The sequence below is a fragment of the Gopherus evgoodei genome, chromosome 1 (assembly GCF_007399415.2).
Source record: "Gopherus evgoodei ecotype Sinaloan lineage chromosome 1, rGopEvg1_v1.p, whole genome shotgun sequence".
Lineage (NCBI taxonomy): Eukaryota > Metazoa > Chordata > Testudines > Testudinidae > Gopherus > Gopherus evgoodei.
The window spans coordinates 218,154,608-218,171,095 of NC_044322.1; the positions used below are offsets into that span (position 1 = coordinate 218,154,608).

Sequence of the window (16,488 nt, forward strand, 5' to 3'; positions counted from 1 at the left end):
TGGGGGGGACAAGAAGTGATCCAGACACTTAAATTTCTGGATGATGGCAGAGTTACCAGAGCTAAGCTAGTAATTAAGCTTAGAAGTGTTTATGCAGGTCCCCACATTTGTACCCTAAAGTTCAGAGTGGGGAAAGAACCTTGACAACAGGCCTGCCTGGTGCTGATTATAAAGCAACAGGTTCGGCAGTTCCTGGGCCTGGCCGGGTACCACCAATGGTTTGTGCCTCAGTTCGTGTCAATTGTGAGGCCACTCATGGCACTCCTGACCAAGGACAGCTCCTGTCAGGTGTGTTGGTCAGCCAAGTGCGAAAATGCCTTCTGGACCCTAAAGTGAAGCTTATATTGGGAATTCATCATGTTCAGCCCTGACTTCACCTGTGAGTTTCTGGTGCAAATAGACATTCTGAGGTGGGGCTTGGGCAGTCCTCTCCCAGCAGGTGGATGGAGAAGAGCATCTTATCCTCTATCTCAGTCGAAAACTCTTCCCCAGAGAGTGTAAGTACCTGGTCATCGAGAAAGAGGCTTTTGCAGTAAAGTGGGCTATTGACACATTTGGGGCCCCCTTTGTGCTTATCACCAACCACACACCCCTCAAATGGCTAAACACTATGAAGAACTCCGAAGCCAGACTAATGCGCTGGTATCTTACCCTAAGGCAATATGTCTTCACGGTCAGAGATCAGGGAGGTAAGGAAAATGCCAGTACCAAGTTTTTATCTCACCTAGGGGGGAGCTAAGAGGCCAGCACTGAAGACTATGAGCTGGACTTCAGGATGTGTGTGTGTAGTGAGGCAGAATGACCTCCCACAGACCCAGAGAGGGAGGGACCATTCACTGAGCCTTGGTGGGCAGAGCCAGGTTGTGCTCACCCCTCCCACCAAAAGTCAGTGGGTGGGACAGGAAGTATAAAAGGCGGGTCTGGGAGCTCAGTTGGGCTGCAGCCGCTGAAGGAGTCAGATGCCTCCTGCCTGCTCCCGAGCTGGGAGACTGCTGTGGGCTTCTGCGGAGCTGACGACTGGCAGAGCTGACTCTTGCTGTCCCACCGTGGCTAAGGGCTTGGGCTCCTAACTGTGGCATTTTGACTCCTCGTGCCTCTAGATTACACTCCCTTAACAGCAGTTATATCAGATGAATCACTGGAGATGAAGGATGTGAACCAAAGAACACCTGGCCCAGCTCTTTTCTAACCTTCTCTAGAAAGCAGCAGGCTGTATGTGTCAGGATGGAGGTGGGGAAAGTCACCTCCCCCGCCACTAGAGCCAGTGAATGAAGCCAGGAAATCTCAGTCATGAGGGAGTGATGAAGTGCAGCATTGGTAAATTCAGTGAGCAGGTGGAAGGAAGAGTAGTGCAGTGAATAAGAAACAAGACTTGGAGTCAGGAGACCTTTGCTCTGCTGTTGGTGCAGTATGTTGCCTTGGCCAAGTCACTTAGCATCTCTGTGCCTCTGTCACCACAATTATAAAGTGGGGTTAATGCTAGGCCTATTCCTTTCCTTAGGAGCTTGGTTTCCCTGTGGCTTGTCTGACATTACAAGCTCCTTGGAAGTGAAATGTGAAAGATGTGCACCTCAGCAGCATATGCACTTAAATCAGAGCCAGGTGGCGTGGAGAACAGGCTCAGATAGTTGGAGCAACTGGGAAGAAGATATGGGGCCTTTCACCTCTAAATCACCAGCTGCAAGTCAGGAGCTGAGGGAGTTTGAGTTTGGACGCTTGGGGACAGGGCTGAAGCCCTCCTAGGTCACTGGTTCCAAGCCTGCCCATAGTCAGTAAAGAATGAAAGTTGCTCTCATTTGGGTCTCAGTCCAGTGTCTTCTGGGACAGGTGTCCAAATGGCAAAACCACTGCTATCCCTGACACTAATCAGTCCCTTTGTTGGCCATCCTGGCACAGAGGCCCAGGACTGAATGGACTTTCAACATGAACTATGCTTTGGCCTCTCCAGCTCAGAGCAGGAGGCATGCTGTCAGGGGAGATTCCAGCACTGCACTCACTCTGGGGATAAATATAGGGCCTCTGTCTCTTTGGGGTGGGATAGTCTAGTACATTACTTACTCTGTCACCAACTCTCATGATTTGATCATGAGTCTTAAATCCTCAGCTCAAGAAGGTGAAGTGATGATGTGAGAATCTCAACTTTCATTTATTTTAAACAGCAAGTGATTAGCCCTCAGGATTCGAGAGAAATGCTTGAAAACATGACCCCTAAAAGCTCATAAGCCAGAAGGCAAATAAGAGAAACTCCATTTTAAAAAATCTCATGATTTATTAAGTCAATTTCATTAGGGTTTTTTGGGCCTGACTAGTGATTTCGGAACAATTGGGTCTGGCAATTCTGCTTACTACACTGAAACTCATTTAAGCAGGTTAAGGGAAACAAGAAGTTGCCTGGGATAGAATATGATTCATTATTTCAAAAATACACTAAAAATGTAGACTGATTTGTCTGACCATTATATTCCCTTGCTTTTAACTGCATCACTGAGATATAGGCCCTGTTCAAATACACTAAGTCAACATGTATACTGACATGCTGAACACCAGGCACACACTTAAGTGTGCTGCTGAACTGAGGATGTACTAAACCGCTCCTCTAGAAATTACCTCTCCCAGCAGAGAAGTAAGAGCATGGATGTGAGTAGGAAATTTATTCCCATACAAATTATACATTTTTGAAACTTTTTTCATCCTGAACTGGATGAAGAGTAATAATAATAATAATTAATAGCTTTTTTATGAGAAGGGATTTCCAGGAAACATCCATTTCAGGAAAACCAAAATGAGATGTGTTGGGTTGCCAGTTGCCTGCATGGAAGGCTCCTGTCAATTTTGCTTTCTCCCTGGGGGTGGAAAGTGAAATTGATAAGAGTTCTCCGGGCAGGCAAGGTGGCATCATTTTGAATTTCTCAACAGAAAAGTCAAATTTTCTGGCAAAACTGAAATTTCCTTATGGAAAATCTTGTTTTTGCAAAAATGCCATCTTCTGCTGGAAAATGATTCTGACAGAAAATTCCCAACAAAGACTCCTGATAAGCCCCCGAATGTGTGAACACCTGGGATGGGTGGAGAGAAAGTCAGGGACATCTGGCAAAGAAGCAAAGCCATAGAATGGCTCTTCTCCCTTCCCACCTGCAAGAGAGATAAAAGAATTGTTTTTCATATCCAACGAGATAAAATTAGTCAGGAAGAAGCAAATCAAAGGGGTTTAACCAGCTCAGGCAAGTAGGAACCAGTTAAAATGATGTAAGTGAAAGCAGAATGTGAGCCAAAGTTATAATAAAATACTTTACATAATAAAATATTCTCAAAATGTTAGCACTTTCCTTTTAAACAGTTTTGCACAGAAATGAATTGCTTTATCTGTGGTGACATGCTGGTAACTGGGAAAGAACTAAACAACTGTTTAACAGTGCACACCACCACCATGCAAGACTTTAGGACACAACTGAAGAACATTGTACCCAGACATGGCAGCAAGGAGAATTTTAAGGAGGTAGAATGTAATTATTTGGTTGGAATTTGACCAAGAACATGCCACTTCTGCAAAAAGTGCCATAGGACTTTTAAAACTATTTGTAATGTGAATGTTAATGCTTGTGAAAGGCAGCAGGGCTGATAACTGGCCCTATAATGGCACATACTGCATGGGCAGCCAAAAGTGCACTCTTCACACACACACACACACACCACTGCCGCTAAGGGCCAGGTTTCAGGCCCATTCCCTTGTTTTTTATTACTAATTGTATATAAATGTCCTGAAATAATCATGGTACTAGATGTGCATCATCACCTGTCCATCCTGTCGCTCCATATGCTTTCCATTCCTACCACTCAATCACCCATCAGACTGTTACCCCCCGATAAACCCTACCCACCCCAAAGAGGACACCATAGGCCCCCCCAAAATAAAGAATATTTACCAGCATTTTAGATTGAATATGCATACATTTTGACATTTACATACACCAGTGTATTTTATATGCCCATTTCTATTACATTTCATAATGAAGCTGAGCAGCTACATTTTAAGGCAAAGAAGTATGAAAGAGCAAAATAGTTTTAGTGAAAATAACAATAAAGAAATCCAAGTTAGGGTAACTTTCACCAGTGAGTTCGAAATTTAATACATTTTCAAGGAAAAAGCTCGTAAATCACCTGCAAAGGAGACATAAAAGTATCATAGGGCTGGAAGAGACCTCAACAGGTCTTCTAGTACAGCCCCCTGGCCTAGCTAAGCCATCCCTGACAAGTGTTTGTCCAGCTTGTGCTTAAAACTTCCAGTGATGGGGATTCCACAACACAACTTCCCTTGGAAACCTATTCCAGATCTTAGCTACCCTTGTAGTTAAAGTTTTTCCTAATATTTAACTTAAATCTCTCTTGCTGCAAATTAAGCCCATTACTTCTTGTCCTACCTTCAGAGGACATGGAGAACTATTGATCGCTGTCCTATTTATAACAGTCTTTAACATATATGAAGATTGTTATCAGGTCCCCCCTCAGTCTTCTTTTCTCAAGATGAAATATGTCCAGTTTTTTTTAACCTTTCCTCAAGAGTCAGGTTTTCTAAACCTTTTATCATTTTCGCTGCTCTTCTCTGGACTTCTTTCAATTTATGCACATCTTTCTTAAAGTATGGTGTTCAGAACTGGACATAGTACTCCAGTTGAGTTCTCACCAGTGCTAAATAGAGCAGGAAAATTACCTCCCATGTCTCACATAGTACACTTCTGTTAATACACTCCAGAATTATATTAGCCTTTTTTGCAGCTGCATCACATTGTTGATTCATATTTAGTTGTGATCCACTATAAACCCTAGATCCTTTACAGCAGTACTATCACCTAGCCAATTATTCCTTATTTTGTAAGTATGCATTTGATTTTTCCTTCTAAATGTAGTATTTTCCACATCTTTATTGAATTTCATCTTATTGGCTTCAGATTAATTTTCTAATTTGTCAAAGTTGTTTTGAGTTCTAATCCTGTCCTCCAAAGTGATAGCAACCCCTTCCAGCTTGGTTTCATCTGCAGATCTATAAACATACTCTCCATTCCATTATCCAAGTCATTAATGAAAATATTGAACAGTACTGGACCTAGAACATACCCCTGCAGAACCCCACTAGGTACACCCTCCCAGTTTGAGAGTGAACAATTGATGATTACTTTTTGAGTATGGTCTTTCAAATACACTTCTACCTCGATATAACGCTGTCCTTGGGAGCCAAAAAATCTTACCGCATTATAGGTGAAATTGTGTTACATTGAACTTGCTTTGATCCACTAGAGTGCACAGCCCCGCCCCCACAGAGCACTGCTTTACCGCGTTATATCCAAATTCATGTTATATCGGGTGGCATTATATCGAGGTCGCGGTGTAGTTGCTCTCCCACCTCATAATATTTTCATAGACCACATTTCCCTACCTTGCTTATGAGAATGTCATGAAGAACGGTGTCAAAAGCCTTAATAAAATCAAGATATATCACATTTACTGCTTTCCCTTATCCACTAGACCAGTAACCCTGTCAAAGATGGAAATTCAAGTAAAAGTACTTAGCTTTCTGTTCTCTCCACTTCTTAAATATCTCACACAAATCTCAAGGTGAAATTAAGGTCACAGGCATGTACCAGTAGAATGAGTGCAGAGCTCCCATCAGGAATTATTTAGTTAAATAACCCCTCCAATGTTAGAAAACCAGGGAATGCAGAGTTTATGGACCCCACTTTACCTCCACAGCACACTAACTCTGCCTCCACAGGGAAGTCAGTCTATCATCTTCCCTTCTTTGTATCTGTACTATCAAAACTGTGCACCACAGTACACTGGTTTTATAATTTATTTCATGCATACGTGTTTCCAAAACTAAGAGTGATGGTTTGTCACTGCTCCAACTTTTGCTCTTTTCATATGAGGTTTATATATGGAGACATGCTATCTCTGTGTCTAATGACACTTGCCTAATTGGCTGCCACCTGAAATCATGGGTACCCATAGCATATCATGAGATCAGGCCCTTTATGAAGAGAGGGAAATGATTGCCTTTAGTATGCTACCTGTCTAATCAGGCATGTGGAAAATTCTTGTACATGTACCATATCTGACAGTAAAGGAAGACATGAGGCAGCCCAACCACTACAAATATAAGATTAAGGCATTCTGTTTTTTGTGGTCATTGGTAGGTGAAGCTCTTTGTTATGGATGGAGAAGATAGTAAGTATTTTTTAATGTTTTTTGTGGCATCACAATGGAGCAGAGTTAACGTAACTTCAATTCCTTGTTTGAGAAAAGCAACATTCCCTAGCTTTCTAATAATGGACAGATTTTTGTTTTGTTTTATATTTAACTCTACTGTTCGTGAACAGTAATACTCACTCAAACCACTGATATGTGCCTCCAAACTTACCTTGTCTTTGCTATGTTTTTTTTGTGGATGAGAATGTCCTTAGTTATAAAGATAGTTAAAGCAAGGAATTGGGGAATGAAAGAAGCTGGGGGCAAAGATGGTGCTTCCTCCTTTGCTCCTGACTCGCTAAGGTCTGCAGCAGTGGAGAATCACTAATGCTCCTAAGAAAAGAGAAGAGAACCTACAGACCTTAGGAAGTGCACTGTAATACAACTCCACCTGGGTTAATATGTGACCTTCCAGGTGATACTCATGAGGCTAGTCAGGAGTCAGACCATCCCTACAGACTTTATAACACTTGTTGGGGACCCTCTACCTTACCACACCTCACTGCACACATGGGCCTTATGCTTGTGGCTTGGGAATGGTATGTGAGGGAATAGGGCTGCAGGGGCACAGAAAGAGAGTGGAATTTTGGTGGGAGATACACAAGGAGTACAGGGGGATAGGTTATTTGTAAATGGACTTTCAAGGAATTCATATAAATGAACTACTGACACTGATGGGATTTCATGTAGCATTATATTTTACCAAGTTAAATTGAAGATGTGAAAAAAAGTTTTAAGGAAAGAGATTTTTCAGTTACCAGTATTGTTTGTGCACCAATTCTGCACGCCAACAAGTTTGATGAAAGCACCTCCACTACAATACAAAGGCAGTTAGTCACAGTCGAAGTCTTGTCTACTTTATTTTGCACGAGACACTCCAAGGAAGCGTGGAACCACTAACCTGACACATTTTTCACATAACTCTACCCAAAAGAGGCCTGGCCTAGAGTTTTCATAGCAACCAGGAAAGACAGAAGCAACAAAGACTCTTGCCTATGCACAATGAACTTCAACTAACATCAACAAAAAATCTCCAAGAAGCAAAGAAGACTCTTCAGTTAAAAAGCTCTTCCCGATAGGGCATCTGCAAAGGATGAACAACAACAGTGTTTTCCTGAAGAAACACTGAACCACAGCTTCAACAGCCAAGACACTGAGATGTGTTTGTTGGGGCCAGAGCAACATGCAAACAGCATCATTCAGGGGATAGCATGTCTTTATCCTTACATTAGTATCTGTGTTTGGAGCTGGTATTCTAATTTGATGGAGACAATAATATGAACTATAATTAATAATTGCTCTAGACATAAATCAATTCCCCGGGGAAGTTTGTTGGGCCTGAAAAACGCTGCCATAGGACAGAGGTGTCATAAACAGATAGCTAAGGGTTAATGTCTCTTTCACCTGAAGCACCTGACCAGAGGACCAATCAGGAAACCGGATTTTTTCAACTCTGGGTGGAGGGAAGTTGGTGTCTGGGTCTTTGTCTGTCTGCCTGCTTTCTCTAAGCTTTGGAGAAGTAGTTTCTGCTTTCTAATCTTCTGTTTCTAAGTGTAAGGACAAAGAGATCAGATAGTAAGTTATATGGTTTCTTTTCTTTGGTATTTGCATGAATATAAGTGCTGGAGTGCTTTGATTTGTATTCTTTTTGAATAAGGCTGTTCATTCAATATTCTTTTAAGCAATTGACCCTGTATGTGTCACCTTAATACAGAGAGACCATTTGTATGTATTTTTTCTTTCTTTTTTATATAAAGCTTTCTTTTTGAGACCTGTTGGAGTTTTCTTTTCTGGGAAATTTCAGGGAAATTGAGTCTGTACTCACCAGGGAATTGGTGGGAGGAAGAAATCAGGGGGAGATCTGTGTGTGTTGGATTTGCTAGCCTGATTTTGCATTCCCTCTGGGTGAAGAGGAAAGTGCTTTTGCTTCCAGGACTGAGAACGGAGAGGGGGAGTCACTCTGTTTGGATTCACAGAGCTTGTGTCTGTGTATCTCTCCAGGAGCACCTGGAGGGGGGGAAGGGAAAAAGGATTATTTCCCTTTGTTGTGAGACTCAAGGGATTTGGGTCTTGGGGTCCCCAGGGAAGGTTTTTGAGGGGGACCAGAGTGCCCCAAAACACTCTAATTTTTTGGGTGGTGGCAGCAAGTACCAGGTCCAAGCTGGTAACTAAGCTTGGAGGTTTTCATGCTAACCCTCATATTTTGGACGCTAAGGTCCAAATCTGGGACTAAGGTTTGACAAGAGGCCAAGATTTTCCAGATCTATTAGTGACTCTGAGTACTTTAACTTTTTGGTGCCCAACTCGAAACACCTTAGATGGTGTCCTGATTTTCAGGAAGTGCTGCGCACCCATCCTCTGGAAAATCAGGACCTTTGAAAATGTCTCAACGTGGGTACCCAAAAATTGAGGCATCCAAGCTCACTAGTCATTTTTGAAGATTGTGGATTAGCTCTGTGGATTTGACTGGAAAGTAATTCCTTTGATGTTCGTCAGTGTTTTGTTAACGCCAATTCACAAAAAAGACGATTCCCTTATAACAAGCATAAGGGCTCACATAAATTAAAAGTAAAATAGCATATTTGCAAGAGATACCTCTGATTCTGTGTGCCCAACTTTTGTCAACTTAGCCCTGATTTTTAGAGTTGCTGAGCCCTCTTGGTTCTCAGAGTTGTCAGTGGCCAAGCCCAAAATACCTCAAGTTGGGCAACCAAAAATGGAGGCGTCTAAAACCTAACACTTTTGAAAATATGGGCTTTGGTCTGCTTACTGTCCACCCATGAATGTAGTTTCTCAAGACCCACAGATAAGATTTACTGAAACTGAGTATTGCAGTGTTAAGAAAACTGTATACTGAGTACCAGAGATGTTGAAAATTGAAACACTGATCTGAAATGTTCTGTGCTAGTAATCACATTTATTGGCTGTTAACAAATCTAGTTACCATTAGAGTTTCTCTTGTTGTGATTGGGAAATTACATGAAGGTCAAAGTATTCACATAAATTGGTAAGTGATGAGATGAACAGATGTTAGTAAATCAATGAAGACACTGTTTAATTAGTTAGTAATGTTAACTATCTGTTAGGTTCTCTCTCACAAATGAGCAATAAATCTGGCATGTATTGATGATTTGCCTCTAAGTTTTGAATTTCACAAAAATGAAAGAACCAGACAAGGCTACGAACATGGAGAACTAGGACACCCTCCTGGACTTCTTTCTGCTCCTCCCACCCCTACCAGCCCACCCCTCTCACTTCCCTCTTAGGTCAGACTCAGCCCTCCAATGAGGAGCTGTTATTGCTATCACACCAAAACTCAAGTGGATTCAAATTCATTTTCTCCTTAAAACTCTTCTCTTTCTTCAGCCCTCTCAAATTCTCTGTGGTTTATCAGATCTGATAACTCCCTCCCCTCCCATATCTATTATTTTCCCCACACTCAGCAGTTTCTCCTCCTCTGATATAATGTCACTGGAGATATGACATGCATATTGATGCCACCTTTGAACTTCTTTCCTCTGAAGTCCTCTCCATCTCTGACTCCTTCAGTCATAGAGACTATGCACCCTGTGCAGGCCTCTACATTGATGTTCTCCTTCTTCTCTCCACAGCAGCTTCCAGCAGCACCCAGTGCCTTGAGAAAACCACTTCTTTCTTGACTCTCTTCCTTCTTCTACATTTTGGTCCTATCTCCCCAAATGAATTCCTTACATTATTACCATTATCGACAAGTCTTTTTCCTCTAGTACTTTCCACAAATCTAGCACTGTCAAACTCTCTTTTGTCCTTGACTTATATTCCTGGCAATCCCATCACTAAATTTCCCTCTCCCAGCAAAATGCATGAGGAACCTGCTTTTTCTCCAAGTACCTTTCACACATCCTTATCCTGAATAGATTTCAGTCTGGACACAACACAGAAATGACTTTGCTCTCTGCACTTAACCAGTTCCTCTGTCTGTTGGCCTCCAAGCCTTCGCTGCAGGCTTCAACATTGTTCTATCCATCTCCCCGAGTCACCTCTCTAGCTATTCAGGGGTCTCAGATCCTGTCAGGATGTTGCACTTTAAGTTCTTTGTATGGACAGCACTTTAGAAGAGCAAAATATTTATTAATTATTACTACTCTACTGTTCTGTGCCTGACTACCAGATAACAACCCTTTTTGTCCCTAGCTGTCATTCCACTTTTGTGCAGAGAGTTCTCCTTGGGTACCACAAAGGTACATTCACTACTATTTTCCATCTACTTCTACCCTCCTGAGCAGTGTATCTTTGCCCTTATCAAAAGTGCTGTATAATCTGAAATGTGAAATATGGCACATTCTTTTTCTGTTCGGCCTGCAGAGACAACACAGCTCAGAGAGAGGGAACTGGAGCATATTCCATCTTGTGCATCAGCCACAGAATCTTTTACTAAGTTCCAGTCAGTTACACCTCTGTAAACCCTCTGAAGACAACTGAGGCCTAGTCTATACCTAAATCTTAGGTCAATCTAGCAATATTCTCAGGGCTGTGAAAAATTCTGCACTCTGTGCAATGTAGTGAGGTTGAGCTAATCCCCATTGCAGACACAGTTAAGTCGAAGGGAGAATTCTTCCATTGGCCTAGCTACTGCCTCTCAAGGTAGTAGCTTGTTATTACACCAACAGAAAAATGACTTCCGTTGATGTAGGAAGCATCTACACTGCAGTACTGCTGTTCATGCTGTAGTGTAGACATACCCTGATCTGAGACAACTGTCACTGAGGGCAAAATTTGCCTTGCAGAATCTTTATTACTGCTGATGATGTGTGAGAAGAAAACAACTCAGCTTGATTCTCAGAGCCCAGGCTGAGCTTTCAGAGTTAACAATACAAAAAAAAATTACTTCTAAAATGAGCTCTTTTGATCTGCAGTCAATGAGAGAGAATGAACATGGAGCCCTGTGATCCATGTGTCCAGTCATTTTTCAGAGCAGAACTGCACTTCATCTGTCAGCTTTATGCTGATTATACTAAATATCTTCTGACAGCCTGTACTACACTCTGTCTCCATGTTCCCTTTCTGTTTTGACCAAGAAAGCTTGTAGTTTTTCTCACACCTTCTACCAGCTAAATCTGATGTGCTTCTCCTGGGCAAGAGGAACATCCTCTAGCACATTTCCCAACTAAACCCAGAACTTCCATTTGCTTTCACAGTCAGTGACTTTGGCATCATTCTTTACTCTACAGTCGTCTTCTCCTCTTCAGACAGCCCATCAGCCTGAAAATCTGCTGAATGTCCCCCTGCAGCATTGCCCTCAAACGTCACTGCCTCAGCTCAGCCTCTGCTGAAACCCTCACACAGCCCTTCAGATTCTCTTGCTGTGATTACTGCAGCTCCCTTGTCTCTGGCTGACATCTCCAAGTCCCATTGCTCTGACTCCAGCATGGGCAGAATGCTGCTGCCTATCTTCTCACAGGTACAAGGAAGCCTGACCACATCACCTCCATCTTCAGACTGCTTCATTAGCTCTCTTTGTTTCAGGATTCAATTAAAAAAAAAACAAAAACAACACTCTCCTTGCTTTTAAAACCCTCTATGGACTTGCTCCAGCCAACCTCAGAGATCTTAAGTCTCTCTCTGTTTCTTTTCCCACTTTCTAGGAACACAGGAACTGTCAGGCTAGATCAGTGCAGTGGTCTATCTAGTCCAGAATCCTGTCTCTGACAACAACCAGTAGCAGGTGCTTTAGAGGAAGGGGCAGGAAACCCCTTAATGGACAATTTTGAAATAACCTACCCACAGGGAAGTTTCTTTCTGACTGCTTTCAGATGGAGATAGTTATGCCCTGAAGCTTAAGGATAGATATTGTTTAACTGCAAATGGTATAATCCATATAACTAAATAATCCTTTCCTTAATCCTGTGAAGCTCTTGGCCTCTATAACATATTATGGCAGTAGGTTCCACAGGTTTCTTGCTTGCCATGCATCAGCCTCCCATCCTTCGCACTACACAACCTCACCATTATTCATAGAAGAGCCTTCTCCTCTGCAGCTTCTGTTTTCTGGAATGGTCTCCACTTCTTTATCTATCCATCTTAAAACCTCAAACCTCAGCTGAAAATGATTTTTCTGCCTTGCCTTATCTCTGAATATTTTGCTCCCTCTCCTAGCTATCCCAGTAAGCATGCCATTTTACTCTCCAAACTGTTTGGGCTAGCAGTTTGCTGGAAAAGAGCAAGTCAAATTATACTGCAAGGATGGAAGTGTGAAGAGCTTTCCTGTATCAGTCCCTTGTGCCTCGACCTTAAACGAATCCCCATCCAGAGACGGGATATCGTTAATGGTTGCCATGGAAATGACTGATTTAGCGATCATGGGATCCCATCTCTAATTGTGGAGCAGGGGACAATGATCCACTAGGTGTAGACCAGGGGTCCCCAACACGGTGCCTGTGGGTGCCTGTGCCCGCGTCCTGGCCGGTGGTCGAGCATCCACCGAAAAGCCGCCAAAATTCGGCAGCATTTTGGTGGCTACGCCTCTCGATGACGCCACTTGCTGCCGACAAGCGACATCATCCAGATGCATCGCTGCCGAATTTCGAGGGCATTTCGGCAGATGCTTGATCGCCGACACGGTCCTTCATCTGGCGCCCACTAGATGAAAAGGTTGGGGACCACTGGTGTAGACAAACTCTTAAAGGGGCAGTGGTCTTGGAAACAGAGAACAAGGGAATGGCAAATATGGCAAAATGGAGGAGAGTACAGGAGAGAAATTGTTCCAAGAATAGAAGACTGCCCTGAGGTTTTCTTGGGCATGTGGAAGAGGACGCGAAGAATATATGCACCCAGCCATAGAGGAGAGTGAGAGAACCCGTGGTTAGTGCAGGGCCAGAGAGGAGATGAAAAGGCTTCTGGGGCTGAAGATTCTTTGTCTGGCTACCCTTAATTCAGTGGAGAAGAGAGGAGTGTTACACTCTTTCATTCAGAAATTCTCTGTCCCCCAACTTCTCTCTCCTCATCTCTCTGTGTCCTTCCACCCACTTCCCTGTCTCTCTTGGAGTGGAAGAGCTGAGGGTCCATCTGTGTGTGTAACAATAAAAAAGAAAATCTAAGCTAAAGTGAAAAGCTGCCAAGGGGGCTGAAGGGAGGGGACAGGAGTGAAACAGGCCATGTGACAGAGGAACAGAGGCCTCGTTAGCGTGAGCTGTCACTACGAATCGAGGGCGGCTCATCTCAAACTCATTGCTAATGATCTTGGGGAAGAGTAGAGGGAAAAAAAAGGACCCAACCACAATAACCATCCAGTGCATACTGCAGCTCTGGAGAGGAGCCTGTCAGCACAGCTGCTCCCCTGAGATCCTTCTGGAGCATGAGAGACCAGCCTCCACGCAGCCAAGAGGAAAAGGGGGGCTGCAGAACCAGACAAACAAGTCAGGCATGAGCAAAGGGAGAGAAGAGACTTGGTGATTCAAGGGCAGAGCCAGAAGGAAGAAGTCACACTAGATTCCACCACTACTGACTCACACAAATGAGGCAGGGATGGGAAATGGTGGAGAGCAGGAGAAATCATTTGGGAGGTTAATGTGCCACCTGCCCTCCCCTAGCATAATTCAGAGATACCACTGGAACCATCCTTCCCACAGGAGTCTTCTCTCTCTGTGTCTGAGGCCAGAAGTACAAAATACCCAAGCAGCCACTTGTGAAGCCACTCTTGGAGGGGCCAGGTATCCCATATAACTTCTGTTGATCACTGCTTCCCTGGTAATGGGAGTGATGGGGCATAAAATTGGCCACCGCATGCCTAACACCTTCCAGCACCTCAGGGGCAAGGAAGCAATTTGTGCCCTAGGTTTTTTTCCTTTCAGAAACCTGGAGCCCCCCCCCCCCAAGTCATATAGGTGATCCTGCCACATGTTCATGATTCAGCCACGGTTCACCCTGCAGCCTCCTCTCTGCTAGCAAGGAGCATTATTCATCTCTCCCTGTCCTCACAGTAAGACGCTCCACAGAACCCAGACATTAGAGCAGGAATATTAACACAGTTCACATCTGGTCCCCAGCCAGGGCAGAATAGTTCCCTATGGTACGTTCTCTTGGGCTTTCTCCAAGCCTAAATTTACATGATTTAGGCAATAAGGCTTCCACCACTTCTCTGGGGAGTCTAATTAGAGTCTAATTAGGAGTTTAATAGAGCTCAAAGGTAGCAACCAGCTCATGATATTCAATTTAAATTGTTACCCCTTTTGCTCCATTTCATCCTATTACTCCTGATTATACCCCCCACCCCAGCCCCAGCCCATTCCTGAACAATTCCTCTCCCTCTAGTTGGGTACACCCTTATAGAGAGTTGCCATGTCCCCACCCAATTCTAGATGTCACTTACCAGAGCCAAATATGTGCATTCAGTTCTCTCAGACTCCCTTTATAAGTCATTCCCTCCACCCTCAGCCAAGTACAACCCTTCTGCAGCAATCTAGAATTCTCCTGATGTTATTGCCATCTCCCCTCCATATACTAGCTTCCTCTATTCTGTCCATCATTCTGATAAACTTTCCAACCCTTCACTCACCACCTCCAGAGCTGCCCAGACAACCAACCGGTCTTTCAGGGTACTTCTACACTGCATTGTAAACCTGGGTCTGTAGGACCCTGTAGTGGGGAAGTTACCCCATTCCTAGAAAAAAGGCTAGGCTGGCCCTGTTATAAGGGCTCAGGGAAGAGCTGGGTTACTCTCTCTCTCTAGCAGTAGAGAGAGAAGGATTGGGCTGCCTGGGAGCTGAGCAGGGTACCTGAGGCTGAGCAGGGCTGGGGAAGGGCAAAGGAGCAGAGGAGCTCCAGCCTGGCAACTCCCCAGGCTGCAGACCTTGGTAAAGGCCCAAAGCAGGTACTGGGGTTGCAGAGATGTAGCCCTGGGTTAGGAAAGGCAGCAGGTCTAAACTCCGCCTGCCAGTGATGAGTGGATTACAGACTGCAGTCTGCCCCAGTGAGTGGGGACTAGATGATGACTGGCAGTAGCTACTGAGGCAAGGTGGGGATAGAGGGTTGGGGGCTCCTCTGAGTGGGGAGACCCAGATTGTGGGTTGCTGCTGGGGGCAGACCCCTGATGCAGAGGGGCACCGAGATCCGGAGGGACATGAGGGCCAGTGGCAGGTGAGACACTGGCCTGCAGAGGGCACTCCAGGCTGGAAGAGCTAATTCCCAGGATGACCAGCAGGAGGTGCTGCACCGGTTAGTTGTTGCTCCACTACAGACCCCATTTGTGAACTTGGTGTTTCCCAGGCCCATGCTTGAGAGTTCACATTACATTGTAAACCTGAGTTTTCAGCTGCTGGACCCAAGTTGCACAGCCATACTAATCCGTCCATACTGCACTACACAGACCTTCTCAATCATGTCTATGGCTTGACTGCATCCACATTGCAATATGACATGCTTTGGATCCAAGTCTCAGCAGGACTTGGGCTCAGGCCTCTCTACCCTCACCCCAGAAGGGCCCTGGGACCCGAGGCCTGAGTGCTTGCTGACCTGAGTCAGACTGATTTGTGTGTGGATGAAAGTGGTGCTTGGGCTCAAACCTGAGTCAGAACACAGGCTTAGTGTGCAGTTTAGATATACACTTAGTTCTAGTCATGATGCTTCCAGGATCGCACCCCTCTCATTATGATTATTATTATACAGACATTTAGATGGCAGTCATCAGTGTAATATCTGAGCACCCTGTAAAAGACAAATACCATTTCCCATCCACAGGGGAAATAACATTCCAGGATTATTCTTTAGCACCATGGCACTGAAGGTTAGAAACAAGGGAACTTTGGCTAGTAGAAGAATCCATGACAGTTTTTATAAAAAAGAAGTGTTAACCCCTCTCCCTGAGTCTTGACCAAATTTCAGCTTGGGTCATTGCATTCTTTCACCCTGGCATTCCCACAGCAGTTGGCACTGATGTGGTTTTCTTTTTTGCTTGCTGACCTGAACAGTTGTGCATCCTAGAGGTAGATGCACTTCAGTGCTGGATACAGCCATTCTTATATACTCTATTTTATCATGCTGTGCCCAGCTGTCATCGCTTTCTTTTTCAAGACAGACATTAAGACACGGACGGGCACTGTTGGTGAATTCCTGGTGACGTTTGTTAAGGGAGCTGAAGAGACGCAGAAGGAGAAGTAAAAGAAGAACAGGAGATTCACTCTTTTTTGAAAGAGGGCAAAGGTAGAGAAGGAAACTAAAAAGTGACTTAGTGGAAGAAAGATGAACTAGAGAGAGGAAAGGGGGGTTGAAGGG

The 16,488-nt window shown here is 44.1% G+C and overlaps 1 protein-coding gene across 1 annotated transcript in view; it reads right to left on the minus strand.

Annotated features, from left to right (window-relative positions):
* The window catches only part of LOC115636516 (ephrin type-B receptor 5), a 158,087-nt gene that overhangs the window by 19,781 nt on the left and 121,818 nt on the right, over positions 1-16,488 (minus strand). The gene's annotated exons all lie outside the window — the stretch shown is intronic.